Genomic DNA, 15,490 nt, shown 5'->3' on the forward strand with positions numbered 1-15,490 from the left:
CTCCAGATGCTAGCCAACTGTATTGGACCACACAATTAGATGGTGCCTAGCTCCCAACACAGCAGAGTCGCCACTCAAAGGCAAGCAGTACAACCACAGGCTCCCCCCTGGGAGGAATCCCTGTCCCCCCAGAACTTGACACTTATCCACTCCTTTTCTCAAGAGTTGTCCCCCTTCCCTGGGTCTCAGCTTTGGGGGGTGAGGGGTCCTCATTCTTTTGGGTATACTCCCTCCTAGATGCCCATACCCAAATTTCTGAACAGTGCAAACATAGGCAAGCATCTTCCAGATGGTCCTTAAGACCCTGGCTGCAGTAAGAAGGAGTGAACAGCTGGAGTCTGAATCCCAAAGCTGACAGCTGATAAGTGGTTTCCTAGTTCCAGATCCCCAAATGCGACTGCAAAGGACTCAGGTCCCAACACTCTTATAAAAACAAACGAACGAACGAACAAAACCCCAAACCAAACCAAACAAAAGCAAAATAAAAAATGTGCTCGTAGACTCATGGGGGCATCAGACTACAATGTCCTGACTGTGGTTGAGGTGACAGTGCAGAGCTCCTTGCCCAAATGGTGCTAGCTTAGGACCTATGGTGTCTGATGACCTTGTGTGATGAGGCCTTGTTGTCCTTCCCTAAGCCCTAGCATAAAACACACACTACAATACTCAGTAACAACTGCCCTCAATGAAGGAATGAGTTCTGGAGCCACACCCTGCCAGAAAACACCACACTCTCTTCATAGAGGTGGCCACATGTCTGGGTGTGGGCTAGGGGAAGTCAGTTGGTATGTGAAGGGTCAGACCGGGGTCTGGTAGGAACCCTTTGCAGCTTGCCTTTCTCTCTTGGTTTATGCCTGCTGGGGCCTCCTGTCTGGCCTCCTATGGCTTATTGGCTTCCCTCACACAAGCAGGGCAGAGGCATTGTCTGTCTGTCCACCTTCCTTGTAACTCCCTTACTGTGGGCGGGCACCTTTGCTCCTTTCTCCCCCTGGCTAGTTTCCAGAATTTTCTGGTTACCTATGTCTGACTAGAGTAAACCAGTCACTACGAGCAGGAAGGGTTCGCTGGGGACATCCAGTCCAACCACTGTGTTCCGGAACAGGGGTGCTGGGGGGCAGTGAGTGCAGTATCCCATCCAGAGTAACACTGCTGCTGGCTGGCAGCTGCGAGGCTTGACTGCAGCTGCTTCCTTCCTGTCCAGGCTGCTTCCTGGGGCCTCCTCCCTTCACCTCCTCTGTGAGGAGACTTTCCACACTCCCTGCCAAAGGAATGGCAGGTGAGCTTATTTTAGGGCGCCTGGCTTGGTGGGAAAATGGAAGCTCTTCAATCAATTGATGATGTCTGCTTCAAGCCCAGGCAGGGCCTGAGGGGTGGAAGTGTCCTGGCATTTTCAATGCTGTCCAATGTCTCTCACTGAGCTGGGGGTCTGAAAGCCCCCCCACCCCCCAGCAACAGGAGCTTCCTGTTTTCTCCTTTGCCATTTCTAAGAGGAAGCCCTGTTAGAAGACACTGTTTTTGTGTTGAAGCAGCAAACCCCAGGCTGATCCAGGAGCCCTGGAAGGTGCTGGAATTCTAGAGAAGGCCAAGACTGGCATTCCTGAATGTCTCAGCATTGCCAAGCAAGCATGTCCTTTCCAGACATCCCACATGGAAGGAGGAAATGGCAGCCGTCACAGCCATCACAACCCTCCAGCTCAGGGTGGAGGAGCTGGAGGTTATTACAGAGCGGGTGAGTGGCCTCAGCCGTTGGGTTTGCCCTTGTGTTTGGACAAAAGCACAGGCTTTGCATGGGGGGGGGGCTCTGAGCTTGGGGTGCCTTGTCAGAGCCAGGCAGAATTGTCCATGAGAAGCAATTGTGAAGTGAGACCTCTTGCCTGTGTTACAGCCCTGGCCTCTGCCAATCACTTGACAGTCCCCCACTTTGTCCCACAATGCTGACCCTCCCTCTTGCCCCCTAAAACTCCTTTGCCCCACAATGTCTTCCTCTTCTCCTGCTCCCTCCAATATACCTGTTCCTCATTTCTTCCAGAAAATATTTTTTGACTTTTTTTTAAAATGAGCTATACATTTTCTTCCCCCCTTCCACCCTCCCCCTTGCCCCCCACACTCCCAATTTACTCAGGGTCTCTTGTTTTTTTCCCCTTCCTAGGCAGATCCATGTATGTCTCTCTTAGGTTCCTCTTTGTTACCTGGGTTCTCTGGGGTTGTGGTCTGAAGTGTGCTTGTCCTTTGCTTTATGTCTAATATCCACTTATGAGTGAGCACATATTATATTTGTCTTTCTGGGTCTGGGTTACCTCACTCAGGATGGCTTTTTCTAGTTCTGTCCATTTGCTTGTAAATTTCAAGATGTCATTGATTTTTACTGCTGAGCAGTACTCCATTGTGTAAATGTACCACATTTTCCTTATCCATCCTTTGGTTGAGGGGCATCTAGGTTGATTCCAGGTGTACAAATGCTGCTATAAACATAGTTGAGCAAATGTCCTTGTGGTGTGAGTGTGCCTCCTTTGGGTACATGCCCAAAAGTGGTATTGCTTGGTCTCGAGGTAGATTGACTCCCAATTTTCTGAGAAACTGCCATACTGCTTCGCTGTATGGCGGCTGTACAAGTTTGTACTGCCACCAGCAATGGAGGAGTGTTCCTCTTTCTCCGCATCCTCTCCAGCATAAGTTGAATTTAGACATTCTGACAGGTGTAAGACAGCATCTCAGAATTGTTTAGATTTGCATTTCTCTGATGACTAAGCATACTGAGCATTTCCTTAAGTGTCTTTCTGCCATTTGAGTTTTCTCTGTTGAGAGTTCTATTTTTAGATCTGTACTCCATTTTTTTATTGGATAATTTGATCTTTGATGTCTAGTTTCTTGAGTTCTTTGTATATTTCGGAGGTCAGCCCTCTGTCAGATGTGGGGTTGGTGAAGAGCTTTTCCCATTTTATAGGTTGCTGATTTTGTCTTGTTGACCATGTCCTTTGTCTTACAGAAGCTTCTTGGTTTCAGGAGGTCCCATTTACTCATTGTTGCTCTCAGGGTCTGTGCTACTGGTGTTATATTTAGGAAGTGATCTCTTGTGCCTGTGTTTAAAGCTACTCCCCAGTTTCTCTTCTATAAGGTTTGGTGTGGTTGGCTTTATGTTGAGGTTTTTGATCCATTTGGACTTGAGTTTTGTGCATGGTGATAGATATGGATGTATTTTCAATCTCCCACATGTTGACAAGCACATTATGCTAGCACCATTTGTTGAAGATGCTTCCTTTGTTTCCATTTTATAATTTTAGTTTCTTTGTCAAAATTCAGGTGTTCATAGGTGTGTGGATTAATGTCAGGGTCTTTGATTTGATTTCAATGGTCACAGCCAGTATAAGTTCATGTGTAAGTTTTGCTGCAGGTGCCCATTCCCCCTGCTTCTTACAGTCCTTCTGCCCCCTCTTTCACTATGATCCTCAAGCCCTGAGATGTATGTATGTGTGATATAGATGTCTCGTTCACAGTCAAGCGTTCATAGTTCCAATTCTCTGCACCTTGGCCACCATCCACTGCAAAAAAGAAACCTCTTTGATGAGGCACTGATTTGTTGAGGGCCAGGCTGGTCCAAGACTTTCCCTGAGGCCCTGATATATGGAGAAGAAACCTTTTTTTCCTTTTCTAAAACTGAAAAGTGCTTAGTAAGGCCAGGCCTGGGGCCAAGACCTTGGGAGATGGTTAGATCCTGAGAACTCAACTTTCCTCCCACTCCTTGAAGGGCTATGGTTGTCAGTCCCAAGGCCACTGATATCCTGTGTTCCCTTCATGCAACATTGCTTGACGAGCTTCCTGTTTTTCCCCTATGATAGTTTTCTGCTGATTCTGTCCCATATCCCCCCTCCTCTGCAAACTGTATATAAGATGCTGCATTTAATAAACTTGGTTGGACTGCGCCATCAGCTTATGCAAGACTTGCTGATCCCAAACTTTCATGTTTTCTTTCTTTTCTCATCTCCTCGTCCTTTCTCTCAGTAACCTGTCACAAAAGAATGAGCTGCTGCTCCAGGTCACTAATTTATGAGTATAAAGACAAGAATTTAGGAGGCAGTTTATCATTATGTCCATTTAGCAGAATAACAGTATCGGATGCTCCCCTATGGCTTATAACCTAGCTCCAATGTGTTCTTGGTCCAGTAAACAGTACTAGGAATGAATTCTCTTTTGTTTAATGACCTTTAAATCCAAGCAGAAAATGGTTGGCTACTACCATAATATTGTTGCTACTATTGCACCAAGAAAACATTTCACACATAGAACCAGGTCCGTGAATCTGTCTTTTGGAAAGGGGCAAAATCCTTTCCTTTCCTTTCCTTTCCTTTCCTTTCCTTTCCTTTCCTTTCCTTTCCTTTCCTTCCCTCCCCTCCCCTTCCCTTCCTTTCCCTTCCCTTCCCTTTCTCCTCCCTCCCTCCCTCTTTTCCTTTCTTTCTTTTTTCAAGACAGGGTTTCTCTATGTAACAGTCCCAGATGTCCTGGAACTCACTTTGTATACCAGGCTGCCCTCAAACTCACAGAGATTTATCTGCCTCTGCTTCCTGGGTGGTGAGATTAAAGGCATGTACCACCACTACCTGGCAAAAGATATTTCTTTTTAAAATTTTTTATTAATTTATTTTTTATATTCCAATTCTAGTTTCCTCTCCATCCTCTCCTCCTGCTCCCCCCCCCATTCCTTTCCCACCTGATCCTTAGAGAGGGTAAGGACTCCCCTAGGAAGTCTATTAAGTCTGTCCCATCATCTTGTTGAGGCAGGACCAAGGCACCTCTCCACCCCCACACCCCTGTGTCTAGGCTAGGCAAGCCCGTATAGAATGGGCTCTATGAAGTCAGTTTGTGCATTAGTGTTAGATCTTGGACCCATTGCCAGTGGCCTCATACATTGTCCCAGCTGCACCATTGTCACCTATATTAAGGGAGTCTAGTTCAGTCTTATGCAGGTTCCCCATTTGTCAGACCCCAGTCAGTGATCTCTCACTAGCTCAGGTCAGCTGATTCTGTGGGTTTCCCCATTATGGCCTTGACCCCTTTGTTCATATTATCACTCCTCCCTCACTTCAATTGTATTCCAGGAGCTTGGCCCAATGACTAGTTGTGGATTTCTATATCTGCTTCCATCTGTTTCTAGAAGAGGGTTCTATCTTCTGTGGAATTGTGGATTGTAGGCTGGTTATCTTTTGCTTTATATCTGGTATCCACTTATGAATGAGTATATACTATATTTTTCTTCCTGGTTTTGGATTACCTCACTCAGGATTTTTTTTTCTAGTTCTGTCCATTTGCCTGCAAATTTTAGGATGTCATGGTTTCTTACTGCTGAGTAGCATTCCATTATGAAATATACCACATTTTCTTTATCCATTCTTCAGTTGAGGGACATCTAGGCTGGTTTCAAGCTCTTGCTATTACAAATAATGTTGTTATGAACATAGTTGAGCAAATGTCCTTGTAGTGTGAATGTGTCTCCTTTGGGTATATGCCCAATAGTGGTATTGCAGGGTCTTGAGAAAGGCTGGTCCCTAATTTTCTGAGAAATAGCCATACTGTTTTCCACAGCAGCTGTACAAGTTTGCACTCCCACCAGCAATGAAGGAGTGTTCCCCTTTCTCCACATTCTCTCCTGCATAAGCTGTCATTGGTGTTTTTGATCTTAGCCATTTTGATCAGTGTAGGATAGAATCTCAGAGTTGTTTTGATTTGCATTTCCCTGGTGACTAAGAATGTTGAGCATTTCCTTAAGTGTCTTTCTGCCATTTGAGATTGTTCTGTTGAGAATTCTCTGTTTAGATTTGTACCCATTTTTTAATTAGATTATTTGGTAGTTTGGTGTCTAGTTTCTTTAGTTCTTTGTATATTTTGGAGACCAGCCCTCTGTCAGATGTGGGGTTGGTGAAGATCTTTTCCCTTTCTGTAGGGAGTAGTTTTGTCTTATTGATCATGTTCTTTGCTTTACAGAAACTTCTCAGTTTTATTTAGGTGTTCTATTTAGGAAGTGGTCTCTTGTGCCTATGCGTTCAAATGTATTTCCCACTTTCTCTTCTATGAGGTTCAGTGTGGATGGATTTATATTGAGATCTTTGATCCATTTGGATTTGAGTTTTGTGTATGGTGATAGATATGAATCTATTTGTATTCTTCTACATGTTGATATACAGTTTTACCAGCATCATTTGTTGAATATGTTATCTTTTTTCCATTTTGTATTTTTAGCTTTTTTTTGTCAAAAATTAGGTGTTCATAGGTGTGTGGGTTGATATCAGGGTCTTTGATTCAATTCCATTGATCCACCTATTTGTTTTTATGCCAACATCAAGCTATTTTTATTATTATAGTTCTATAGTAGAGCTTGAAGTGAGGGATGGTGATGCCCCCAGATGATCCTTTATTGTACATGATTGTTTTTACTATCCTGGGTTTTTTTGTTTTTTCCATATGAAGTTGAATATTATTCTTTCAAGGTATGTGAAGAATTGTGCTGGGATTTTGATGGGTATTGCATTGAATCTGTAGATTACTTTTGGTAAAATTGCTATTTTTACTATGCTGATCCTATCTATCCAAGAGCATGGGAGATATTTCCATTTTCTTATATCTTTTTAAATTTCTTTCTTTAAAGTCTTGAAGTTCTTGTCATACAGGTCTTTCACTTGTTTGATTAGAGTAACTCCAGGATATTTTATGTTATTTGTGGCTATTATAAAGGGTGATGTTTCTCTGATTTCTTTCTCAGCCTGATTGTCATCTGTACTTAGGAGGGATACTGATTTTTTTTTAGTTGATCTTGTATCCTGCTACATTACTGAAGGTGTTTATCAGTTATAGGAGTTCTCTGGTAGAATTTTTGGAGTCACTTAAATAAACTATCATATCATCAGAAAATAGCAAGAGTTTGACTTCTTTTCCATTTTGATCCCTTTGATCTCCTTTTGTTGTTTTATTGTTATAGCTAGAACTTTGAGTACTATGTTGAATAGATATGGAGAGTGGAAGCCTTGTCTTGTTCTTGATTTCAGTGGGATTGCTTTGACTTTCTCTCCATTTAGTTTGATGTTGACTGTTGGCTTGCTGTATATTGCCTTTATTATGTTTAGGTATCTTCTTTGTATCCCTATTCTCTCCAAGACCTTTATCATGAAGGGGTGTTGAATTTTGCCAAAGGCTTTTTTTCAGCATCTAGTGGGTTTTTTCTTTCAGTTTGTTTATATGGTAGATTACATTGATAGATTTACATATGTTGAACCATCCCTGCATCTCTGGGTTGAAGCCTACTTGGTCATGGTGGATGATTTTTCTGATGTGTTCTTGAATTCAGTTTGCCAATATTTTATTCAGTATTTTCGCAACTATGTTCATGAGGGAAATTGGTCTGTAATTCTTCTTTTTAGTTGTGTCTTTGTGTGGTTTGGGTATCAGGATAACTGCAGCCTCATAAAAAGAGTTTGGCAATGTTCCTTCTGCTTCTATTGTGTGGAATAATTTGATGAGTATTGGTATTAGATCTTCTTTGAAATTCTGGTAGAATTCTGCACTGACTCCATCTGAGCCCCGGCTATTTTTGATTGGGAGACTATTGATAACTTTTTCTATTTCCTTGGGGGTTATAGGTGTATTAAAGTTGTTCATTTGTTCTTGATTTAATATTGATATGTGGTACTTATCGAGAAAACTGTCCATCTCCTTTTCCAGTTTTGTGTGACCTGATGAGTCTCTGGATTTCCTCAGTGTCTGTTGTTATGTCCCCTTTGTGTTTCTGATTTTTTAAAATTTGGATATTCTTTCTCTGTCTTTTGGTTAGTTTGGACAAAGGTTTGTCTGTTTTGTTGAATTTTTCAAAAAACCAACTCTCTGTCTCACAGATTCTTTGCATTGTTTTCTTTGTTTCTATTTTATTGATTTTAGCCCCCAATTTGACTATTTCTTGCCATCTACTCCTTCTGGGTGAGTTTGCTTTTTTTTTGTTCTAGCGCTTTCAGTTGTTCTGTTAATTCACCAGTGTGGGATTCTCCAGCTTCTTCACATAGGCTTTAGTGCTGTGAACTTTCCTCTCAGCACTGCTTTCATTGTGTCCCGTAAGTTTGGGTATGTTGTGCTGTCGTTCTCATTGGATTCTAGGAAGTCTTTTATTTCTTTCTTTATTTCTTCCTTGACCCAGTGGTGGTTCAGTTGATTATTGTTCAATTTCCTTCTGTTTGTGGGCTTTCTGAAATTACTGCTGTTGTTGGATTCTAACTTTAAGCTGTGGTGAGCTGATAAGAGCACAGGGGTTTATTCCATTTTTTTTTAATCTGTTGATATTTGCTTTGTTACTGAATAAGTGATCTATTTTTGAGAAGGTTCCATAAGATGCTGAGAAGAAGGTATAGTCTTTTGTGTTTGGGTGGAATGTTTTATAGATGTCTGCTAAGTCCATTTGAGTCATAACATCTGTTAGTTCCCTTATTTCTCTGTTAAGCTTCTGTCTCGCAGACCTGTCCAGTGGTAAGAGTGGGGTGTTGAAGTCTCCCACTATTAGTGTGTGTGGCTTGATTTGTGACTTAAGCTTTAGCAATGCTTCTTTTACAAATGCAGGAGCCCTTGTGTTTGGGGCATAGATGTTCAGAATTGAGATTTCCTCTTGATGTTTTTTTTTTCCCTGTGATGAATATGAAAAGCCCCTCTATCTTTCTTGTTTGATTTTAGTTTGAAGTTTATTTTGTTAGATATTAGGATAGCCACAGCAGCTTGTCTCTTAGGTCCATTTGATTGGAAAAAATTTTCCTATCCCTTTACTCTGAGGTAATGTCTGTCTGTGAAGGTGAGGTGTGTTTCTTGTTTGCAGCAGAAGGATGGATTCTGTTTTCGTTTCCATTTTGTTAGCCTTTGTCTTTTATTTATTTATTTCTTTTTTAAAGAGGGATATTTTAGCTTTAATGTACCACAGAAAGTTAAAACTTTAACCTCTTAGTTTTAACCTCAGCAGCCTTTGGCCTTACATCTAGGATGGGTTAAGCAATCATTTACAACCATCTGTGTAAAAATTGGTCACCACTTACAACTAGACGTGGAACAAAATTGTGTATTCCTCAACCTAGAACCATCTAAAATTGCATGTATACCTCTGACTTCTGCAGAAGTCCTGAGAGGAACGCAGTCTGCTTAAGGTCAGTGCATCAGGCCACCAGATAGCTACCCTGTATATTCCACCAAGGGCAACAGCAGCGACGTTTTTCTTTTGGTACAATAATGGGAAAAAATTATACTGTGTAGCATAGAGGGTCTTCCACAAAGTCTTAAGACTTTGAATAGAAGAAGGTAAGACTGAAAGACTCTCAAAATGAGTACCTTCATGCTTCGACTCAGGAAAGGCAACACTCCCAATCACTCACAAGAAGTGGCTTGATGCAAAGAGCAAGTAGACTTTTATTCCAAGCACGCTGGGGTCCACAGTCATATGCCATGCAGGGGTAGAGGACTGAGGACCCTGAGTGCAGAATTGAGACAGCTTTTATAGGGTTTACAACAAACCCGGCACATCACAAACCAATCACCCCATAGCATCAAGAGCCCTTGCGGTGTGGGCCAATCAATTTAAACCATTCTATAGTTTCTAGACCAATCATTTTAAATCATCCAAGCCCACGCTTTATAGACCAATCAGTTTTCTATAGCCCCAGAGGTCTGCATTTGCGTGGGCTCCTGGCTGGGGTGACAAATGGCAGTTAGGTCACTAGGGCAGGGGTTTCACAAGCAATTTACCGAAGTCAAAAAAGTGGTTAGTTCATTTCCTGTTATCTTACTAGGCCTGGATCACGTACTCAAGGGCCCGTTCGGCTGTATTTTCCATCCTTTCAAGACAAGGACAAAAGTCCCAGTTAATCAAATAATTCCACATTGTTTCTGTACTCTGTGAAACCCTGAGTTAATAACAGTCACTAAACGCCTGCCTTGAATCCAGGCCCACTAGGACACTTCAGTATGCTTCCAATTGGTTCATCATCAACTTCCTGCTTTACTCATAAGCCATAAACAGTGCTCCATTGGCAGGCTGGTGCCCTTGTAGAAGCCGCGGAAGCCCACCAGGACATAGGTCTTCAGGTAGCAGTTGGTGAGGCCCCGTAGAGGTCTAGGAATGTCTGCATCTTCACCTTCATTGTGTCGAAGGGCTGTCCAGTCAGTACACATGCTGTACTCTCTGTGGCCCCTGCCATGAGGTCGGTGTCAGCTTGGATGGCAGGATTGGACTTCATGGTGCCTCTGGGTTCTGCAGAAGGCAATTCTCTAGAGTGTAGGGTGTGTGCCACATACCCCCGCCTGGCTGCACTGGCTCGCACTCCACTGTCTGAGCTCCTCTGGGACACTCTTTAAGGTCAAAGTGTGGGTTCAACCCCTCCCCTGGCTCTCCTCCCCAGCCCCGAACCCCCTCCTCTCCTTCGCCCCTCCGCTCCTCACCTTTGTCTGTTTATAGGTGAATTGAGACCATTTATATTAATGGATATTAAAGGCCAGAGATTGCTAGTTCCTGTTATTTTTGTTTTTGGTGATGGCATTGTGTATTCAGTTCCCTTCTTTGGGATTTGCTGTTGTAAGCTCATCAATGTCCTGTATTCTTGTGGACATAGGTGATTTCCCTTGGGTTGCCATTTTCCATCTAGTACTTTCTGTAGGGTTGATTTTGTGGATAGGTATTGTTTAAATTTGGTTTTATCATGGACTATCTTGTTTTATCCATCCATGGTTATTAAAAGCTTTGCTGGGTAAAGTAGTCTGGGCTGGCATCCATGGTCCCTTAGTGCCTGCATAACCTCTGACCAGGACCTTCTGACCTTCATTGTTATGTGTTACCTGGCCTTTTTCCTTTGCATCTTTAAATATTCTTTCTTTATTCTGTATGTTTATTGTTTTGATTATTATGTGGCAAGAGGTCTTTTTTTTTTGGTTCAGTCTATTTGGTGTTCTGTAAGCCTCTTGTGTTTTCATAGGCTTGTCCTTCTTTAGATTGGGAAAGTTTTCTTCTATGATTTTGTTGAATGTATTTTCTGTGACTTTGAGTTGGACTTCTTTTGTCCCTATTATTCTTATGTTCAGTCTTTTCATGGTGTCCCAGATTTCCTGCATGTTTTGCGTTAAGGATTTGTTGGATTTAAATTTTTCTTTGACCAATGAATCTATTTCCTCTATTGTATCTTCAATGCCTGAAATTCTCTCTTCCATCTGTTGTATTCTGTTGTTTATGGTTCCCAATTATTTACTCAGATTTTTCCATTTCCAGAATTTCCTCAGTTTGTGTTTTTTTTTTTTTTTTTTTTTTTTTTGCCCCTATTTCAGATTTCTTGTTCTTATCATTTCCTTCACTTGTTTCTTTTTCTTGGTTTTCTTTAAGAGATTTGTCGATATCTTTCTCTCTGTCTGCTTTTTTCTCTCTTTTCTTTCCTCCCCTCCTTCCTTCCTTTCTTCCCCCTTTTTTTAAAAGATAGGTCTCACTATGTAACCTAGATGGCCTTAAATCTACAGTCCTTCTGCCTCAGTCTCCCAAATTCTGGGCTTGCTAGTGTGGCCAGCCTACTCTGCTTCTTTCCTGTTAATGCTGCTGTCTCCTAGTCGCATCTCAGCATCTCGTTTGATTGATGGCTTCTGGGCTCAGATCCTGCTACATAGGCTCCAAAGACCCCTGTCTATGGGAACAGTTTGTGGTCAGACATATCCCTTATGTCTGCCCTTGTGGAGTGGAGGGCACACTCTGAAGGCTGGGTATGGTAGCCACACATACAATCTCAGTTCTCAGGAGGTGGAGGTAGGAGAATCAAGAATCCAAGTTCATCCTTAGCTACCCCTGGTGAGTTTGAGGTCATCCTGGGCTACACGAGGAGACCCTGCCTCAAAAAATAGAAAGAGAGGGCAGCACATACCCTAAAGGCACCTTTTTATTTGTTTTTTGAGATATGGTTTTTCCATGTAACAGCCCTGGCTATCCTGGAACTTGATCTTTAGATCAGACTGGCCTTGAATTCACAGAGATCTGCTTGACTCTGTCTCCTGAGTGCTGTGATTAAAGGTGTGAGCCACCTCTGCCTAACTTCTTAAAGGCACTTATAAGAGTGCTACCTATGTGTGGAGATAGTTTCAGTGTTGCTCCAGGGAGCGGTACTGAGCACACTGGTGTTACATACTCTGCAAGAACACACACACATACAAGGTGCCTCCTAGCATGTGGGTTTTTATTGTGAATTGGTAACTTGGGTGCTACACTGTTGGGTTGCTTGTTCAGCACTCCCCTTGCCAGCCATCATTCTTCTGTGGCTGCAAGCTATGGGGCAGCAGTGTGTGGCACCATCCCCGGCCTCTCTTTGGGGTATGGGCACCTTAATGATTCTGATCTTTTTTTTTTTTTTTAAAGATTTATGTATTTATTATGTATACAGTGTTCTGCCTGCATGTACACCTGCACACCAGAAGAGGGCATCAGATCTCATTACAGATGGTTGTGAGCCACCATGTGATTTCTGGGAATTGAACTCAGGACCTCTGGAAGAACAGTCAGTGCTCTTAACCTCTAAGCCATCTCTCCATCCCCTGGTCTTCTTTTAAAATGTTTTTAAAAACTGATTTATTTTTATTTTGTGTTCATTGCCTGCATGTATGTCTGTGTGAACTGGAGTTAGAAACAGTTGTGAGGTGCCATGTGGGTACTGGTCATTGAACTAGGTCTTTTGGAAGAGCAGTCAGTGCTTTTGATCTCCAGGGTCCTCTGGCCTCTTTGTCATTACCACTGATTTCTCAGCTCCAGCTAACCAGCATCAATTGTCCCAGTAACATAAAGGCTTCATTTCAGTGGTGCTGGTCACTTATTGGCCACAGCCAACTCTTCAGCCCCAGCTGTCCAGAACCACAGATGCTTAATTCAAAATAGCAAATATGCAACAGCCCTGATAGTCTTTAAGTGATTCTCAAACTTCCCTCTGAAACTTTATGAGCAAGGCCTCCATCATCTGCATTCCTCTCAACAGTCTTTTCTAACAAACTTCCACAGAACAGCTCACCAAGATTGAATAGTCAATGGCTTTTCTCACCTGAAGTTCCAAAGTCTTTCCCAAGTCAAAGCAATATCCCATTGTTGGTACCAAATTTTGTTCTTGTTAGGGTTACTATTGCTGTGATGAAACACCATGACCAAAAGCAAGGTGCAGAGGAAAGGATTTATCGGCTTACACTTCCACACATTGCTGTTAATCACGGAATGAAGTCAGGACAGGAACTCAAACAGGACAGGATCCTGGAGGTGGGAGCTGATGCAGAGACCATGGAGGAGTGCTGCTTACTGGCTTGCTTCAAATGGCTTACTCAGCCTGCTTTCTTATAGAACCCAGGATCACCAGCCCAAGAGGGATCTCACCCACAAAGGGCTGGACCCTCCCCCATCAATTGCTAATTAAGAAAAAGCCCTATAGGCTTGCCTATAGCTGATCTTATAGAGGAATTTTCATTTTCTTAACTGAGGTTTCTTTCTCTCTGATGACTTTAGGTTGTGTCAAGTTGACATAAAATAAGCCATTACAAACTATCTACTTATTCACATATCATCCATCTAGTTATTTTCTGCCGATCATCTATCCATTCATTTACCCTTGTGTATGTATACACACACACACATGTTGTGTGTGTGTGTATATATATATATCTATATATATATCTATATAGATATCATATATATTCACCATCAACTCCTAAATATATCCTCTGCTTACTGGTCCATCCACCTATCCATGCATTCATCTACCATCTAATCACCTATTTACCCATCTATCCTTTCATCAGCCACCCATCCATCCATTTATCCATCATCTGCCTTTATTACTGTTCTATCGCTGTGAAGAGACATCATTACCAAGGGAACTTATAAATGAAAGCATTCAATTTAGGGTTTGCTTACAGCTTCAGAGGATGAGTCTATGGCCATCACCACAGGGGGCATGACAGGAGGCAGACAGCCATGGTGCCTGAGCAGTAGCTGAGGGCTTACATCTGATCCACAAGCAGGAGGCAGAGAGTGTGGTTCTGAGCCTGGTGTGAGCTTTTGAAACTTCAAAGCTCACCCCTAGTGACACATCTTCTCCCACAAGGCCACACTTTCTAATCCTCCCTAAATAGTTCATCAAATAGGAAACAAACATTCAAATATATGAATCTTTGGGGGTAATTCTGATAATTCTGATTCAAACCCCCATACCACCTACCCACCCATCTGTCCATCCATCTGTCTGTCCGTCCATCCATCCTTCATACATATATCTGTGGTGATTTGAATAAGAATGCCCCCCCCAAAGTCTCAAATATTTGAATGCTTTCATTCAAATTTGTTTGAATTGTTTGGAAAGGATTAGGGGGCACGGTCTTGTTGGTGATGTGTATTTCTGGGGACTGGCTTTAGGGTTTCAAAAGTTCATACCATTCCTGCTAAACTCTCTGTGTCATGCTTAAGGAACAGATGTAAACTTTCAGCTACTGCTCCAGTACTGTGTACCCGCCTGCTGCCATATTCCCTGCCATGATGGTCATGCATTAACCCTTTGGAACCATGAACCTCCAGATTACTTTTTTTTTTTTTTTTTTTTTGGTGTGTGTGTGGTGGTGGTGGGGGAGGTTCTTTTCCTTTTTTCACCCTTCCTTCCTTCCTTCCTTCCTTCCTTCCTTCCTTCCTTCCTCCCTTCCTTCCTTCCTTCCTTTTTTTGAGACAGTATTTCTCAGTGTAGCCCTGGCTGTACTGGAACTCACTTTGTAGAATAGGCTTGAACTCAAGTTGATACACCTGCCTCTGCTTCCCAAGTGCTGGGACTAAAAAGTAAATACTTTTATAATTTGCCTTGGTCGTGGTTTTTTTTTTTTTTTTTTGGCCATGGAAATAGAAAAGATACTATTCATCATCCATCTATCAGTTTACCATCCATCCACCATCTACCCACCATACATCCATTTATTATCCATTTATCCATTCACCATCTACCATCCATCCATCATCTATCCATCTGTCCATCTGTCTATTCATCCGTTCATCTATCTGTCCACTCATCCATTTATCATCCATCTAGTCATTGTCCATTCTTGTCTGTCTGTCCATGTGTCCGTGCGTCCATGTGTCCATCCATCCATCCATCCATCCATCCATCCATCCATCCATCCATCAGTTCAATATGAAAATTCATTACCTGCTTGGTGAGGTAGCATGCCCTGAATCCCAGCATTCTGGAGGCAGGACGATCACTGGTGAGGCTTCAGTCAGGGTGTTCTGACTTGGACCCACTATTCCAGGACTTTCTAAGGAGATACCTAGGGAATTGTTCTCTGTGAAAGGCAAGCCTTAGACCCTGCTTTCACCTTCCTTCTAGGGAGTCACCTTTGACATTCTTTTGCCTACTTGTGGAAGAGTGTGAGAGAAACTAGGCAGAAGCAGGGTCCACAAAGTGCAGCCAGGCAAGGACTAGTCCACGCCTGTGTA

The sequence above is a fragment of the Phodopus roborovskii genome, unplaced genomic scaffold (assembly GCF_943737965.1).
Source record: "Phodopus roborovskii unplaced genomic scaffold, PHOROB, whole genome shotgun sequence".
Classification (NCBI taxonomy): domain Eukaryota; kingdom Metazoa; phylum Chordata; class Mammalia; order Rodentia; family Cricetidae; genus Phodopus; species Phodopus roborovskii.